The following is a 15877-nucleotide window of genomic DNA, read 5'->3' on the forward strand; positions in this document are numbered from 1 at the left end:
ATTTAAGAATTTAAGAATTTAAGAATTTAAGAATTTAAGAATTTAAGAATTTAAGAATTTAAGAATTTAAGAATTTAAGAATTTAAGAATTTAAGAATTTAAGAATTTAAGAATTTAAGAATTTAAGAATTTAAGAATTTAAGAATTTAAGAATTTAAGAATTTAAGAATTTAAGAATTTAAGAATTTAAGAATTTAAGAATTTAAGAATTTAAGAATTTAAGAATTTAAGAATTTAAGAATTTAAGAATTTAAGAATTTAAGAATTTAAGAATTTAAGAATTTAAGAATTTAAGAATTTAAGAATTTAAGAATTTAAGAATTTAAGAATTTAAGAATTTAAGAATTTAAGAATTTAAGAATTTAAGAATTTAAGAATTTAAGAATTTAAGAATTTAAGAATTTAAGAATTTAAGAATTTAAGAATTTAAGAATTTAAGAATTTAAGAATTTAAGAATTTAAGAATTTAAGAATTTAAGAATTTAAGAATTTAAGAATTTAAGAATTTAAGAATTTAAGAATTTAAGAATTTAAGAATTTAAGAATTTAAGAATTTAAGAATTTAAGAATTTAAGAATTTAAGAATTTAAGAATTTAAGAATTTAAGAATTTAAGAATTTAAGAATTTAAGAATTTAAGAATTTAAGAATTTAAGAATTTAAGAATTTAAGAATTTAAGAATTTAAGAATTTAAGAATTTAAGAATTTAAGAATTTAAGAATTTAAGAATTTAAGAATTTAAGAATTTAAGAATTTAAGAATTTAAGAATTTAAGAATTTAAGAATTTAAGAATTTAAGAATTTAAGAATTTAAGAATTTAAGAATTTAAGAATTTAAGAATTTAAGAATTTAAGAATTTAAGAATTTAAGAATTTAAGAATTTAAGAATTAAAGAATTTAAGAATTTAAGAATTTAAGAATTTAAGAATTTAAGAATTTAAGAATTTAAGAATTTAAGAATTTAAGAATTTAAGAATTTAAGAATTTAAGAATTTAAGAATTTAAGAATATAAGAATTTAAGAATTTAAGAATTTAAGAATTTAAGAATTTAAGAATTTAAGAATTTAAGAATTTAAGAATTTAAGAATTTAAGAATTTAAGAATTTAAGAATTTAAGAATTTAAGAATTTAAGAATTTAAGAATTTAAGAATTTAAGAATTTAAGAATTTAAGAATTTAAGAATTTAAGAATTTAAGAATTTAAGAATTTAAGAATTTAAGAATTTAAGAATTTAAGAATTTAAGAATTTAAGAATTTAAGAATTTAAGAATTTAAGAATTTAAGAATTTAAGAATTTAAGAATTTAAGAATTTAAGAATTTAAGAATTTAAGAATTTAAGAATTTAAGAATTTAAGAATTTAAGAATTTAAGAATTTAAGAATTTAAGAATTTAAGAATTTAAGAATTTAAGACTTTAAGAATTTAAGAATTTAAGAATTTAAGAATTTAAGAATTTAAGAATTTAAGAATTTAAGAATTTAAGAATTTAAGAATTTAAGAATTTAAGAATTTAAGAATTTAAGAATTTAAGAATTTAAGAATTTAAGAATTTAAGAATTTAAGAATTTAAGAATTTAAGAATTTAAGAATTTAAGAATTTAAGAATTTAAGAATTTAAGAATTTAAGAATTTAAGAATTTAAGAATTTAAGAATTTAAGAATTTAAGAATTTAAGAATTTAAGAATTTAAGAATTTAAGAATTTAAGAATTTAAGAATTTAAGAATTTAAGAATTTAAGAATTTAAGAATTTAAGAATTTAAGAATTTAAGAATTTAAGAATTTAAGAATTTAAGAATTTAAGAATTTAAGAATTTAAGAATTTAAGAATTTAAGAATTTAAGAATTTAAGAATTTAAGAATTTAAGAATTTAAGAATTTAAGAATTTAAGAATTTAAGAATTTAAGAATTTAAGAATTTAAGAATTTAAGAATTTAAGAATTTAAGAATTTAAGAATTTAAGAATTTAAGAATTTAAGAATTTAAGAATTTAAGAATTTAAGAATTTAAGAATTTAAGAATTTAAGAATTTAAGAATTTAAGAATTTAAGAATTTAAGAATTTAAGAATTTAAGAATTTAAGAATTTAAGAATTTAAGAATTTAAGAATTTAAGAATTTAAGAATTTAAGAATTTAAGAATTTAAGAATTTAAGAATTTAAGAATTTAAGAATTTAAGAATTTAAGAATTTAAGAATTTAAGAATTTAAGAATTTAAGAATTTAAGAATTTAAGAATTTAAGAATTTAAGAATTTAAGAATTTAAGAATTTAAGAATTTAAGAATTTAAGAATTTAAGAATTTAAGAATTTAAGAATTTAAGAATTTAAGAATTTAAGAATTTAAGAATTTAAGAATTTAAGAATTTAAGAATTTAAGAATTTAAGAATTTAAGAATTTAAGAATTTAAGAATTTAAGAATTTAAGAATTTAAGAATTTAAGAATTTAAGAATTTAAGAATTTAAGAATTTAAGAATTTAAGAATTTAAGAATTTAAGAATTTAAGAATTTAAGAATTTAAGAATTTAAGAATTTAAGAATTTAAGAATTTAAGAATTTAAGAATTTAAGAATTTAAGAATTTAAGAATTTAAGAATTTAAGAATTTAAGAATTTAAGAATTTAAGAATTTAAGAATTTAAGAATTTAAGAATTTAAGAATTTAAGAATTTAAGAATTTAAGAATTTAAGAATTTAAGAATTTAAGAATTTAAGAATTTAAGAATTTAAGAATTTAAGAATTTAAGAATTTAAGAATTTAAGAATTTAAGAATTTAAGAATTTAAGAATTTAAGAATTTAAGAATTTAAGAATTTAAGAATTTAAGAATTTAAGAATTTAAGAATTTAAGAATTTAAGAATTTAAGAATTTAAGAATTTAAGAATTTAAGAATTTAAGAATTTAAGAATTTAAGAATTTAAGAATTTAAGAATTTAAGAATTTAAGAATTTAAGAATTTAAGAATTTAAGAATTTAAGAATTTAAGAATTTAAGAATTTAAGAATTTAAGAATTTAAGAATTTAAGAATTTAAGAATTTAAGAATTTAAGAATTTAAGAATTTAAGAATTTAAGAATTTAAGAATTTAAGAATTTAAGAATTTAAGAATTTAAGAATTTAAGAATTTAAGAATTTAAGAATTTAAGAATTTAAGAATTTAAGAATTTAAGAATTTAAGAATTTAAGAATTTAAGAATTTAAGAATTTAAGAATTTAAGAATTTAAGAATTTAAGAATTTAAGAATTTAAGAATTTAAGAATTTAAGAATTTAAGAATTTAAGAATTTAAGAATTTAAGAATTTAAGAATTTAAGAATTTAAGAATTTAAGAATTTAAGAATTTAAGAATTTAAGAATTTAAGAATTTAAGAATTTAAGAATTTAAGAATTTAAGAATTTAAGAATTTAAGAATTTAAGAATTTAAGAATTTAAGAATTTAAGAATTTAAGAATTTAAGAATTTAAGAATTTAAGAATTTAAGAATTTAAGAATTTAAGAATTTAAGAATTTAAGAATTTAAGAATTTAAGAATTTAAGAATTTAAGAATTTAAGAATTTAAGAATTTAAGAATTTAAGAATTTAAGAATTTAAGAATTTAAGAATTTAAGAATTTAAGAATTTAAGAATTTAAGAATTTAAGAATTTAAGAATTTAAGAATTTAAGAATTTAAGAATTTAAGAATTTAAGAATTTAAGAATTTAAGAATTTAAGAATTTAAGAATTTAAGAATTTAAGAATTTAAGAATTTAAGAATTTAAGAATTTAAGAATTTAAGAATTTAAGAATTTAAGAATTTAAGAATTTAAGAATTTAAGAATTTAAGAATTTAAGAATTTAAGAATTTAAGAATTTAAGAATTTAAGAATTTAAGAATTTAAGAATTTAAGAATTTAAGAATTTAAGAATTTAAGAATTTAAGAATTTAAGAATTTAAGAATTTAAGAATTTAAGAATTTAAGAATTTAAGAATTTAAGAATTTAAGAATTTAAGAATTTAAGAATTTAAGAATTTAAGAATTTAAGAATTTAAGAATTTAAGAATTTAAGAATTTAAGAATTTAAGAATTTAAGAATTTAAGAATTTAAGAATTTAAGAATTTAAGAATTTAAGAATTTAAGAATTTAAGAATTTAAGAATTTAAGAATTTAAGAATTTAAGAATTTAAGAATTTAAGAATTTAAGAATTTAAGAATTTAAGAATTTAAGAATTTAAGAATTTAAGAATTTAAGAATTTAAGAATTTAAGAATTTAAGAATTTAAGAATTTAAGAATTTAAGAATTTAAGAATTTAAGAATTTAAGAATTTAAGAATTTAAGAATTTAAGAATTTAAGAATTTAAGAATTTAAGAATTTAAGAATTTAAGAATTTAAGAATTTAAGAATTTAAGAATTTAAGAATTTAAGAATTTAAGAATTTAAGAATTTAAGAATTTAAGAATTTAAGAATTTAAGAATTTAAGAATTTAAGAATTTAAGAATTTAAGAATTTAAGAATTTAAGAATTTAAGAATTTAAGAATTTAAGAATTTAAGAATTTAAGAATTTAAGAATTTAAGAATTTAAGAATTTAAGAATTTAAGAATTTAAGAATTTAAGAATTTAAGAATTTAAGAATTTAAGAATTTAAGAATTTAAGAATTTAAGAATTTAAGAATTTAAGAATTTAAGAATTTTTTCAAATTTCAAATTCGGTTTTATTGGTGAATAATCAAGATACAATAAGTTCTTTTGAGGTACAAAACAGAGTTTTGGAGTTCCTTTCAGTTGTGTGTTACATCATAATCCATTTTGGAACAGTTATTGCTGGTAAATAAAGGTGTTACCAAGAGTAAGAAAAATTAAAAAAAAAACTTACTAAACTTGCTAGGAAAAGGGGATAGAAATAGAGAAAGCTTAAAACTAGATCACAGTTTTTTATCCTTTATAGATGTGCTTAATCATTAATTCCCCTAGGGCTAGAAATTGCTCCGCCTTGTTACGGCAGCTCCGAAACCGCGTCATCATCTCCCCCGCGAGAGCAAAGAACTCCGGCAGGGTAAAGAGATCTTCCCCGGTGATTTCTTGCTGGGCCGCATTGCCGCTACCGGCCGCGACCACGCTGGCAAACGATCGCCCCCAGCCAGGAGGGAACGCTGGGTTGTCCGCTGGAACCGTACGCTGGCCAGCTGCAGGAACGGCTGCACTCGTACTTCGTTGAGGAGGGTGGGACGCTGCTGCTTTCTTCTTTCTCTTTTCCTGCTCCTCGAGGTAGGACTTGCGCGCGACGCATCCGCGGTAATTACCGGTATGGTTACCGCCGCAGTTCGCGCACTTTACGCGCGGCTTGGTTTGTTCTGCGTTTTCCCCCAAGTCCGCCTTTCGTGGCAGTGCGCACACCTCCGAGAGGTGTGACTCACCGCACTTCACGCAACGGGGCGGGAGGTTGCAGTTCCGCGAGCCGTGGCCGAATTTCTGGCAACGATGACATTGCGCTGCGTCCGTCGGATTTTTGGAGTAAAACCGCCAGTTTACCCAAAAACCGTCCAATGCCTTAGTCCGCCGCAGGTCTTGAATCTTGACGGTGCCGCGGTCGAAGTACAACAGGTACAGTGTGTGTGTACCTGTGACGGTTGTCTTCCGCGAGAGGACTTTTATGTCTCGCGGCGTTATTCCGGCACCCGAGAGGTGCTCCTTGAGGACGGAGGTCGGGCGGTCTTGGTACCCCTGCAAGACGATCTTAACAGCGGTCTTCTGCACGGGGTCGAATGTGTAGAATTTGAAGTTTTTACGCTTAAATTTCTCCACAACCAGGTCGAAGTTCTTTTGGTCAAATGTGAACACTTGCACTGACGCTTTACCTATTTTGAGGCAGTACACGAGGCCTTCCAGCTGCTCGTCAACATCGTCCGCCAACGTGTCCAAAACAAAAATTGGTGGTGGTCGTCGTTCCTTTGGAGTAATTACTTTTTTTGGCGTTTGCACTTTTTTCCGTGCACGACCATCGTCGTCGTCGTCGTCGGTAGTGCTACCGTCGGTGTTGTTGTAGCTGCTTTCCTCGTCACTCAGCCTCGCGAACTTGTTACTGGTGGGAATGTTGGCGGATGTTGAAGCGCCATCGGTCGACGGATTGCCGGAAGTAGCTGAACGGAGCCTAATAGGGCTGCGATCCTGGACGCGGTAATTAGCGTGTAGTAACTTGGGGTCGAATCCTTTGGCGCTCACACTCCCCGGCGCGATGGCGGTCGACGCGGCGTTGGTTTGTTTACCTTTTTGCACACGGCCGGTAGACGAACTTCGCGGGTTTTTCGAGGCCGCACTCGAACTGCCACGGCCACGGCCGGCCCTTGGCATGCTGTCGGAGCAAACTCGCGGCTAATCACGGTAAATTACGGCGAAAAATTTCGAAAAAACGATGGAGCACTGAGCACTTGACTGCTGCTTGCACTAGTGCGTACACGGAGGTGAATTTAAGAATTTAAGAATTTAAGAATTTAAGAATTTAAGAATTTAAGAATTTAAGAATTTAAGAATTTAAGAATTTAAGAATTTAAGAATTTAAGAATTTAAGAATTTAAGAATTTAAGAATTTAAGAATTTAAGAATTTAAGAATTTAAGAATTTAAGAATTTAAGAATTTAAGAATTTAAGAATTTAAGAATTTAAGAATTTAAGAATTTAAGAATTTAAGAATTTAAGAATTTAAGAATTTAAGAATTTAAGAATTTAAGAATTTAAGAATTTAAGAATTTAAGAATTTAAGAATTTAAGAATTTAAGAATTTAAGAATTTAAGAATTTAAGAATTTAAGAATTTAAGAATTTAAGAATTTAAGAATTTAAGAATTTAAGAATTTAAGAATTTAAGAATTTAAGAATTTAAGAATTTAAGAATTTAAGAATTTAAGAATTTAAGAATTTAAGAATTTAAGAATTTAAGAATTTAAGAATTTAAGAATTTAAGAATTTAAGAATTTAAGAATTTAAGAATTTAAGAATTTAAGAATTTAAGAATTTAAGAATTTAAGAATTTAAGAATTTAAGAATTTAAGAATTTAAGAATTTAAGAATTTAAGAATTTAAGAATTTAAGAATTTAAGAATTTAAGAATTTAAGAATTTAAGAATTTAAGAATTTAAGAATTTAAGAATTTAAGAATTTAAGAATTTAAGAATTTAAGAATTTAAGAATTTAAGAATTTAAGAATTTAAGAATTTAAGAATTTAAGAATTTAAGAATTTAAGAATTTAAGAATTTAAGAATTTAAGAATTTAAGAATTTAAGAATTTAAGAATTTAAGAATTTAAGAATTTAAGAATTTAAGAATTTAAGAATTTAAGAATTTAAGAATTTAAGAATTTAAGAATTTAAGAATTTAAGAATTTAAGAATTTAAGAATTTAAGAATTTAAGAATTTAAGAATTTAAGAATTTAAGAATTTAAGAATTTAAGAATTTAAGAATTTAAGAATTTAAGAATTTAAGAATTTAAGAATTTAAGAATTTAAGAATTTAAGAATTTAAGAATTTAAGAATTTAAGAATTTAAGAATTTAAGAATTTAAGAATTTAAGAATTTAAGAATTTAAGAATTTAAGAATTTAAGAATTTAAGAATTTAAGAATTTAAGAATTTAAGAATTTAAGAATTTAAGAATTTAAGAATTTAAGAATTTAAGAATTTAAGAATTTAAGAATTTAAGAATTTAAGAATTTAAGAATTTAAGAATTTAAGAATTTAAGAATTTAAGAATTTAAGAATTTAAGAATTTAAGAATTTAAGAATTTAAGAATTTAAGAATTTAAGAATTTAAGAATTTAAGAATTTAAGAATTTAAGAATTTAAGAATTTAAGAATTTAAGAATTTAAGAATTTAAGAATTTAAGAATTTAAGAATTTAAGAATTTAAGAATTTAAGAATTTAAGAATTTAAGAATTTAAGAATTTAAGAATTTAAGAATTTAAGAATTTAAGAATTTAAGAATTTAAGAATTTAAGAATTTAAGAATTTAAGAATTTAAGAATTTAAGAATTTAAGAATTTAAGAATTTAAGAATTTAAGAATTTAAGAATTTAAGAATTTAAGAATTTAAGAATTTAAGAATTTAAGAATTTAAGAATTTAAGAATTTAAGAATTTAAGAATTTAAGAATTTAAGAATTTAAGAATTTAAGAATTTAAGAATTTAAGAATTTAAGAATTTAAGAATTTAAGAATTTAAGAATTTAAGAATTTAAGAATTTAAGAATTTAAGAATTTAAGAATTTAAGAATTTAAGAATTTAAGAATTTAAGAATTTAAGAATTTAAGAATTTAAGAATTTAAGAATTTAAGAATTTAAGAATTTAAGAATTTAAGAATTTAAGAATTTAAGAATTTAAGAATTTAAGAATTTAAGAATTTAAGAATTTAAGAATTTAAGAATTTAAGAATTTAAGAATTTAAGAATTTAAGAATTTAAGAATTTAAGAATTTAAGAATTTAAGAATTTAAGAATTTAAGAATTTAAGAATTTAAGAATTTAAGAATTTAAGAATTTAAGAATTTAAGAATTTAAGAATTTAAGAATTTAAGAATTTAAGAATTTAAGAATTTAAGAATTTAAGAATTTAAGAATTTAAGAATTTAAGAATTTAAGAATTTAAGAATTTAAGAATTTAAGAATTTAAGAATTTAAGAATTTAAGAATTTAAGAATTTAAGAATTTAAGAATTTAAGAATTTAAGAATTTAAGAATTTAAGAATTTAAGAATTTAAGAATTTAAGAATTTAAGAATTTAAGAATTTAAGAATTTAAGAATTTAAGAATTTAAGAATTTAAGAATTTAAGAATTTAAGAATTTAAGAATTTAAGAATTTAAGAATTTAAGAATTTAAGAATTTAAGAATTTAAGAATTTAAGAATTTAAGAATTTAAGAATTTAAGAATTTAAGAATTTAAGAATTTAAGAATTTAAGAATTTAAGAATTTAAGAATTTAAGAATTTAAGAATTTAAGAATTTAAGAATTTAAGAATTTAAGAATTTAAGAATTTAAGAATTTAAGAATTTAAGAATTTAAGAATTTAAGAATTTAAGAATTTAAGAATTTAAGAATTTAAGAATTTAAGAATTTAAGAATTTAAGAATTTAAGAATTTAAGAATTTAAGAATTTAAGAATTTAAGAATTTAAGAATTTAAGAATTTAAGAATTTAAGAATTTAAGAATTTAAGAATTTAAGAATTTAAGAATTTAAGAATTTAAGAATTTAAGAATTTAAGAATTTAAGAATTTAAGAATTTAAGAATTTAAGAATTTAAGAATTTAAGAATTTAAGAATTTAAGAATTTAAGAATTTAAGAATTTAAGAATTTAAGAATTTAAGAATTTAAGAATTTAAGAATTTAAGAATTTAAGAATTTAAGAATTTAAGAATTTAAGAATTTAAGAATTTAAGAATTTAAGAATTTAAGAATTTAAAAATTTAAAAATTTAAGAATTTAAGAATTTAAGAATTTAAGAATTTAAGAATTTAAGAATTTAGGAATTTGAGAATTTGAGAATTTTCGAATTTGAGAATTTTAGAATTTAAGAATTTAAGAATTTAAGAATTTAAGAATTTAAGAATTTAAGAATTTAAAAATTTAAGAATTTAAGAATTTAAGAATTTAAGAATTTAAGAATTTAAGAATTTAAGAATTTAAGAATTTAAGAATTTAAGAATTTAAGAATTTAAGAATTTAAGAATTTAAGAATTTAAGAATTTAAGAATTTAAGAATTTAAGAATTTAAGAATTTAAGAATTTAAGAATTTAAGAATTTAAGAATATAAGAATATAAGAATATAAGAATATAAGAATATAAGAATATAAGAATATAAGAATATAAGAATATAAGAATTTTAGAATTTTAGAATTTTAGAATTTTAGAATTTTAAAATTTAAGAATTTAAGAATTTAAGAATTTTAGAATTTTAGAATTTTAGAATTTTAGAATTTTAGAATTTCAGAATTTTAGAATTTTAGAATTTTGGAATTTAAGAATTCAATAAATTAAGATCAGAATTGCTAAGATTGCTTGTTTTCAAATCCCTATTGGCTTATTTAAAATGTTATGCTTGAATTTTGCTTTTTACTTAATACAAATGACTTGTCTCTTGCATGTCCGACAGTAGATCGACAATGCGTTGACCAAAATTAAACAAACACAACCCCAATCTGACCTAACAAACTAAACTGCATCACCCCAGATAACCAAAAGTCATTTTGCATGCGTAAACTTGCAGCACGGGAGGGAAAATATCTCCAAACTCGAAGAATTGAAATCGAAAAATCAATCATCACTCCTAATGTAAACATTTACTGACGTGAGCAGGATAAACTCTTTGTTTACAAACTCACATTGGCCCAATTACATTGTTTTGCTTGAAAAAACCATCCGTCAGACGATTTGCTCCCGGAGCTAACCTGAGTTTTGTTTAGATTCGGATGAACACGGATGAACTCGAACCTAAAGTAGCTCTCGCACAAGTACCGCGGTGGGCTTGACGCGGGTGCCAAATTAGCTTTGCAACGCAATTAGGTCCCTGCGGTGGAGATGCCCTTGCAACATTTTTTGCAATTCCGAAAAACGCTTTTTGAATGGAATTTTATGTCAATTATTCATGTGTTAAGTAAACTGTAGCCTTGATTACTTCAAGGGTCTTTAGAATTTTGGACCATAGGCTGTCATCTGAAGTAGATCGGTGTCCTCAAGCCTGGCTTGGGAGCGATCACTAAACTGTACAGTTCTGGTCTGTGTTCTAGAAAGAATTCCTTTATTTGGTGGCTCCTGGCCCTTTTATATGAGTTTGGTTACATTTCTTACATCGTATTTGTAGAGTTTACTCATTGGAGACATCTGGAGTTGGCTCTCTTTGTTTATGGCCCGAAGTGTCCTTTGCGCTGGATCAGCATTATCCAGCGCATGGCCACTTTGCCGTAAAACCCGAAAAATTGTACAACCGGAAACAGTCCCATGCGCAAGCACAGCAGTTATGCCAGCGCATATTGAACCGATTGTTATGTAATTTGAGTCCTGGGCCTGGCTGTGTGTGGCTCACTCAGCCAGGCAGGGCAATAAATTAAAATTGAAGTGTGAGGCAGTAAATGATGGGTTGCAGCTATGCAGGGTTGGTAAACCCGTGCAGGGGTGGTAACCTATCACACCTTCCCCCTAAAAGAAGAATGATTTTTATGAAGTAAAAATTATTCTTTACCATTCTCCAGTTGCCTTTTACAATCTTGTGTATATAATCAAAATCTTCCTGTTTTTTGTTATTTCCGAATTATTCACTTCCACGGCCTATTGCCGGGAAACTTTCACCTACTTCGGTTGAAGTTAGGCTCGGATGAGTTTTTTTTTTTATTTTCAGATTGCGTATTTGATTACCCTATTTTTATGGATTTCTTTATTTTTATTCGAGGGTGTATGAAAAATTGTTATATTTGGATGATTTAGACTAACTATAGTATATGGGCCTTCATAAATGTTGTCTAATTTTCTATTGGTTTCTGATTTAATTAAAATTTTGTCTCCTACTTTGAGATTGATTGGGTTTGATGATTTTTGGTTTTGTATTCTTTTCAGCTTTGTTTTGATTATGATATCACGTACTCTTTGAGCTATTGTTTGTAATTTGAATTTTAATTGTGTATAGTATTCCTCGTGATTGTACATAGGTTCTATGTTGTTTAGTGTGTATGTGGGAAAATTTGCTTGTTTTCCAAAGACTATTTCGAAAGGTGTATACTGCGTATCAGTATTTGGTGTAGTATTGTAACAAAAACAATAGTAAGGAAGCCATGAATCCCAATCATCATGCAACTCATTTGTGAATGACCTGAGGTATTCGTTGAGGCAACGATGATTACGTTCCAAATTACCAATTGTTTGTGGGTGGTAAGCTGTTGAAAATTTCTGATTCAACTGTAAGAACTGAGAAATTTTACCGAATACTTCATTTTTGTATTCTGTTCCTAAATCTGATTTAATATTTTTGGGACATCCAAAAACTAAAATGAGGTTTTCTACAAACGCTTTTGCAAGTGTTTGAGCTTGTTTGTCTTGGATTGGAACAACAATTACGTATTTGGATAGATCGCATTGCATAGTTAATGCGCATCGATTACCATTTTGCGTTTTTGTCATAGGTCCAATTGTGTCTATGGAAATTGTTTCGAAAACTGAATGAGGAGTTGAAGTTTTTGTATAAATTTCGTTTGTTTTTGCAGAATGTTTGTTAATTTTACACTGAACACATTTTTCTACAAAAGTTTTGATTAGTTTTTGCATGTTTTTAAATTCAAAGTATGCTTTCAATTTTTTCCAAAGGCGGTAAGAACCAACATGACCTCCTATCGGTGAGTCATGATAATATTCTATAATCCTTAGTGCTTCAAGTGGATCATTTATAATTCTACGTTTTTTATAAAAGATTAACGTAAAGTTTATTTGTTTTGAGTTTTGGTTAGTAATAGGATTTGGTTTGGGTGTGGCTAGCACTTTGTACGCGTGTATGAACTTTTGAATATCACATAAACTTGAGAATTCAGCGGTTAGCGCTAGAGCTAACTTGTCTATTCCTAGTTTATTGGCCTGTGAGTCAATGTTCTGAATAATCTCCATGAGATTATCATTAGTGTTAGACAGAGGCATAGGGATAATTAACGCTGGAGTTAATTCCTTTCTGGATCGCTTGTCTCTAATGGAAATTTTTATACCGGTTTGCGCATTTGTATCAATACCAACTATTTCAAGTTTTGGTAGATTATAGACGTCATTTATATTGCAAGATTCGTAGATTTTGAGTTGATCAGGCTCTACTACTGAACTTGGCTTTGTTTGATTTTGTTGATGCAGTTCAAAACAAAAAAATATTTAAAAATGTTACTTTTCGATACTAGTGCTGAAAAGTTCAACTTTTCAGCACCCATTTCAAGTGGAACTTTTCATCACTGTTGTTGAAAGGTATAAATTTTCCATTTTGTTATTTTTGGTAGGGAAAAGTAGGCCGTTTGGTTTCTCCAGAAGGACAGGAAAAGTTGACAGTTTCACAGCGGAATTGCAAAAAAACAGTTTCGTTTAAAATTGTTATTTAAAAAACAAGGTGACTTGGATAGTCAATGTGCTTATTACAAATGGAGCCTAACATTTCAAAAGGGCACAAAAATTGTGTAAACAATAGTGTATCCCTTTCACTAAAATGACAGTTTGCATAAGGTGTGAGAGGGATACACTATTGTTTACAAAAGTTTTGTGCCCTAATGAAATGGAAAGCACGAAATGTCAGCTTAAAAGTGTGCACATTGAATTTATATGTTAAATCGATCATTAAGGCCAGGTTTCTTTTAATGATTCATTAAAAAAATGCAATTCAATATTAAAATATATAAGCTTTTCATAATTTAAATATAAATAAAACAAACAAGCTAATTTGAGGTTAAGTAAATAAAACCCAATTTAATTACAAAACTGTTCTTCTGAAAATGCCTTCAAAACTGGAGATAGTTTTTTAATTCTGTTTCAACAACGTATAAAACTTGTAACCTAGAAACTATTTTTCCGTTGATTCTTCCTTGAAAAAAACATAGCACTTAGAGAGTATATAAATAATCCTATTTATCAATGTTTTCAAAATAATAGTTAACACACTTTTGAAACATTTCAAAATATGTGGAGTCGGAGTCGGAGTCGGAGCCAACAATTTGTAGAAAGCTGGAGTCGGAGTCGGAGTCGGAGTCGGCTAGAGTTGGTAGGCCGGAGTTGGAGTCGGAGTCGGAGTCGGTTGGGACTGAAAGCCGGAGCCGGAGTCGGAGTTAGAGTCGTCTAATCCCAGAAAGCCAAAGTCGGAGTCGGAGTCGCTTGAAATATGACCCGACTCCGCAGCCCTGGTTAAAAATATCAAAATATCAGCTCTCAGCAAATACAATTATCCCGCCTGAATATTTATGCCTCAAATACAACTGCTTTTCTCTCCTTATTGAAACTCTCAGTGCCGAACATAGCCGATCACGTTTTCGTGTTTACACACTCGCGATTGACATTTTCCTTTTCTCTTTCATTCCCGCTTGCACAATTATTCAACCCTCACAGCATTTTACCATAAAAGCCGGCACAAAACCAATTTCTGCAAGCGCAGTTTTATGGGACGTCATGCGTGGTCGGCTTCTAATAGCCATCTCGCGTTCAATCATTGCAGTTTTCGGAGAGAATGAGAGACTCAATGGTGAGAGCGCTTAGTCGAGTAAAAGGGGAGGAGTGATAGAGAGAGAATGATATCGCTGGGAATTACGAGACACAAGAAGAGATCTCACAAGCTATAGTGACAGCCGCTATACTCTCGGATATTTTTGGTGCAAAGATAATCAATTGACAGCTTTTCTATCACTCATTTACAACACTGTCGGTGGATGAACCAACTTTTTTAGTTTATTTAATGAAAAACAAAATAAATATGCACTATTTTTACCTGCAGAAATGGTCAACATCATCATCCAAAAACTCCAACGGCATCCCGCAAGTACTGATGCTATTAAGCTTGACAGAAAAAGGCGGAGAGAAAAAGTGCGGCGAGAGTGGAAATCGCTCGTTTCGATTTGGTGCCAGAGCGACACAATATTTTTTCAGTGACGATTATCCTCGCGTTCAACCGAGGGGGACGTCACTTCCGCGTTGACCGAGCGTTAAAGATTCCTTTTCAAACCTTTTCAGCGTTCACTTTCACCTTTCCGCTTTATCTTGCTTTAACGCGCGTTAACCGCGTTAACTTGCCTTTTGGTTTACCTTTTTTTGCGTTCACACATCAAACTGCTCGATTTTTTTGACAGCTCGAACTGTCAAGAGCAAATGACAGTTCTCGTTGTCAATTCTGTCGAGCAGTTTGTTTTAGTAAACAACAAGAGAAGAGTTTTGTCGCTGGCCATAAAAAAAGCAATCCGTCGTCGAAAAGGAACCTGCCACCACCTACAACTCCGTTGAAAAGCTTCAATCTGTTGCGGGATTTATTGCTGAAACAGCTTTTGCAAACGCCAAATGCCAGGCGGTCGGATAAAAGCCGGAGATCAAGAGAACTTTCTTCCGGAAAAGACAATTTCACATCGACAAACAGCTTGACAAGCCGTTGCTGCGGGCCAGGAATGGGAAACCCATGGAGGCAGAGGACGAGCCGGAACAGATGGAAACTGATCAAGTTGATGAGGACACACTAGAACTAGAAGTTGAATTCAAAATGGTCTGTGGGAGTACGCACAGGAAGGAGCACAAGGAGAAGTTGGCAGCACAAACAGAGTCGCCAGCTGGGTCTCAAAGGCGACGAAAAATCGACGGCGAAAGCAGAGTGTTCCGTTAAAGTGTGACAAACATAGAAAGATTCGTGAGGAACCGCCCATAGAATCCTCAGGAATGGCGCAATATGAACAATCCAGACGAAGTTCTCATCAATCTGAGTTGATACAGTCCCAAAGCGGTCATAAAACCCAAAAATGTTTAACCAGGAAATAGCCAATCAACCAGTTCCCCAGTTTCCGGAAAATCCAGTCACGTTCAAGCCACTGGGCTGCGAAATAAAACTGGTCCAACTACCGGAACTTACGAAGAAGCACAACAACGTGGAACGCGTTTTGCCGGAAGTTGCGAACGAACTTAAGCGTAGCGGCGGTTAAAAACTGCTATTTATAAATCTTTCAACTACTACATCAATTTTCCGCTCAATACCGGAATGCGAGTAACGACTAAATTTAAAAATAAATAAAACAAAAAGCAAACTAAATAAATATTTTTTAATAAAAAAAACCCGAATGGCGACGTTCTTCGACTGCTTCGCCGTCAACTAATCCTTCGTAATATCTGCAGGTAATCTTTGTTGATCCCCTT

The sequence above is a fragment of the Culex pipiens genome, chromosome 1 (genome assembly GCF_016801865.2).
Source record: "Culex pipiens pallens isolate TS chromosome 1, TS_CPP_V2, whole genome shotgun sequence".
Lineage (NCBI taxonomy): Eukaryota > Metazoa > Arthropoda > Insecta > Diptera > Culicidae > Culex > Culex pipiens.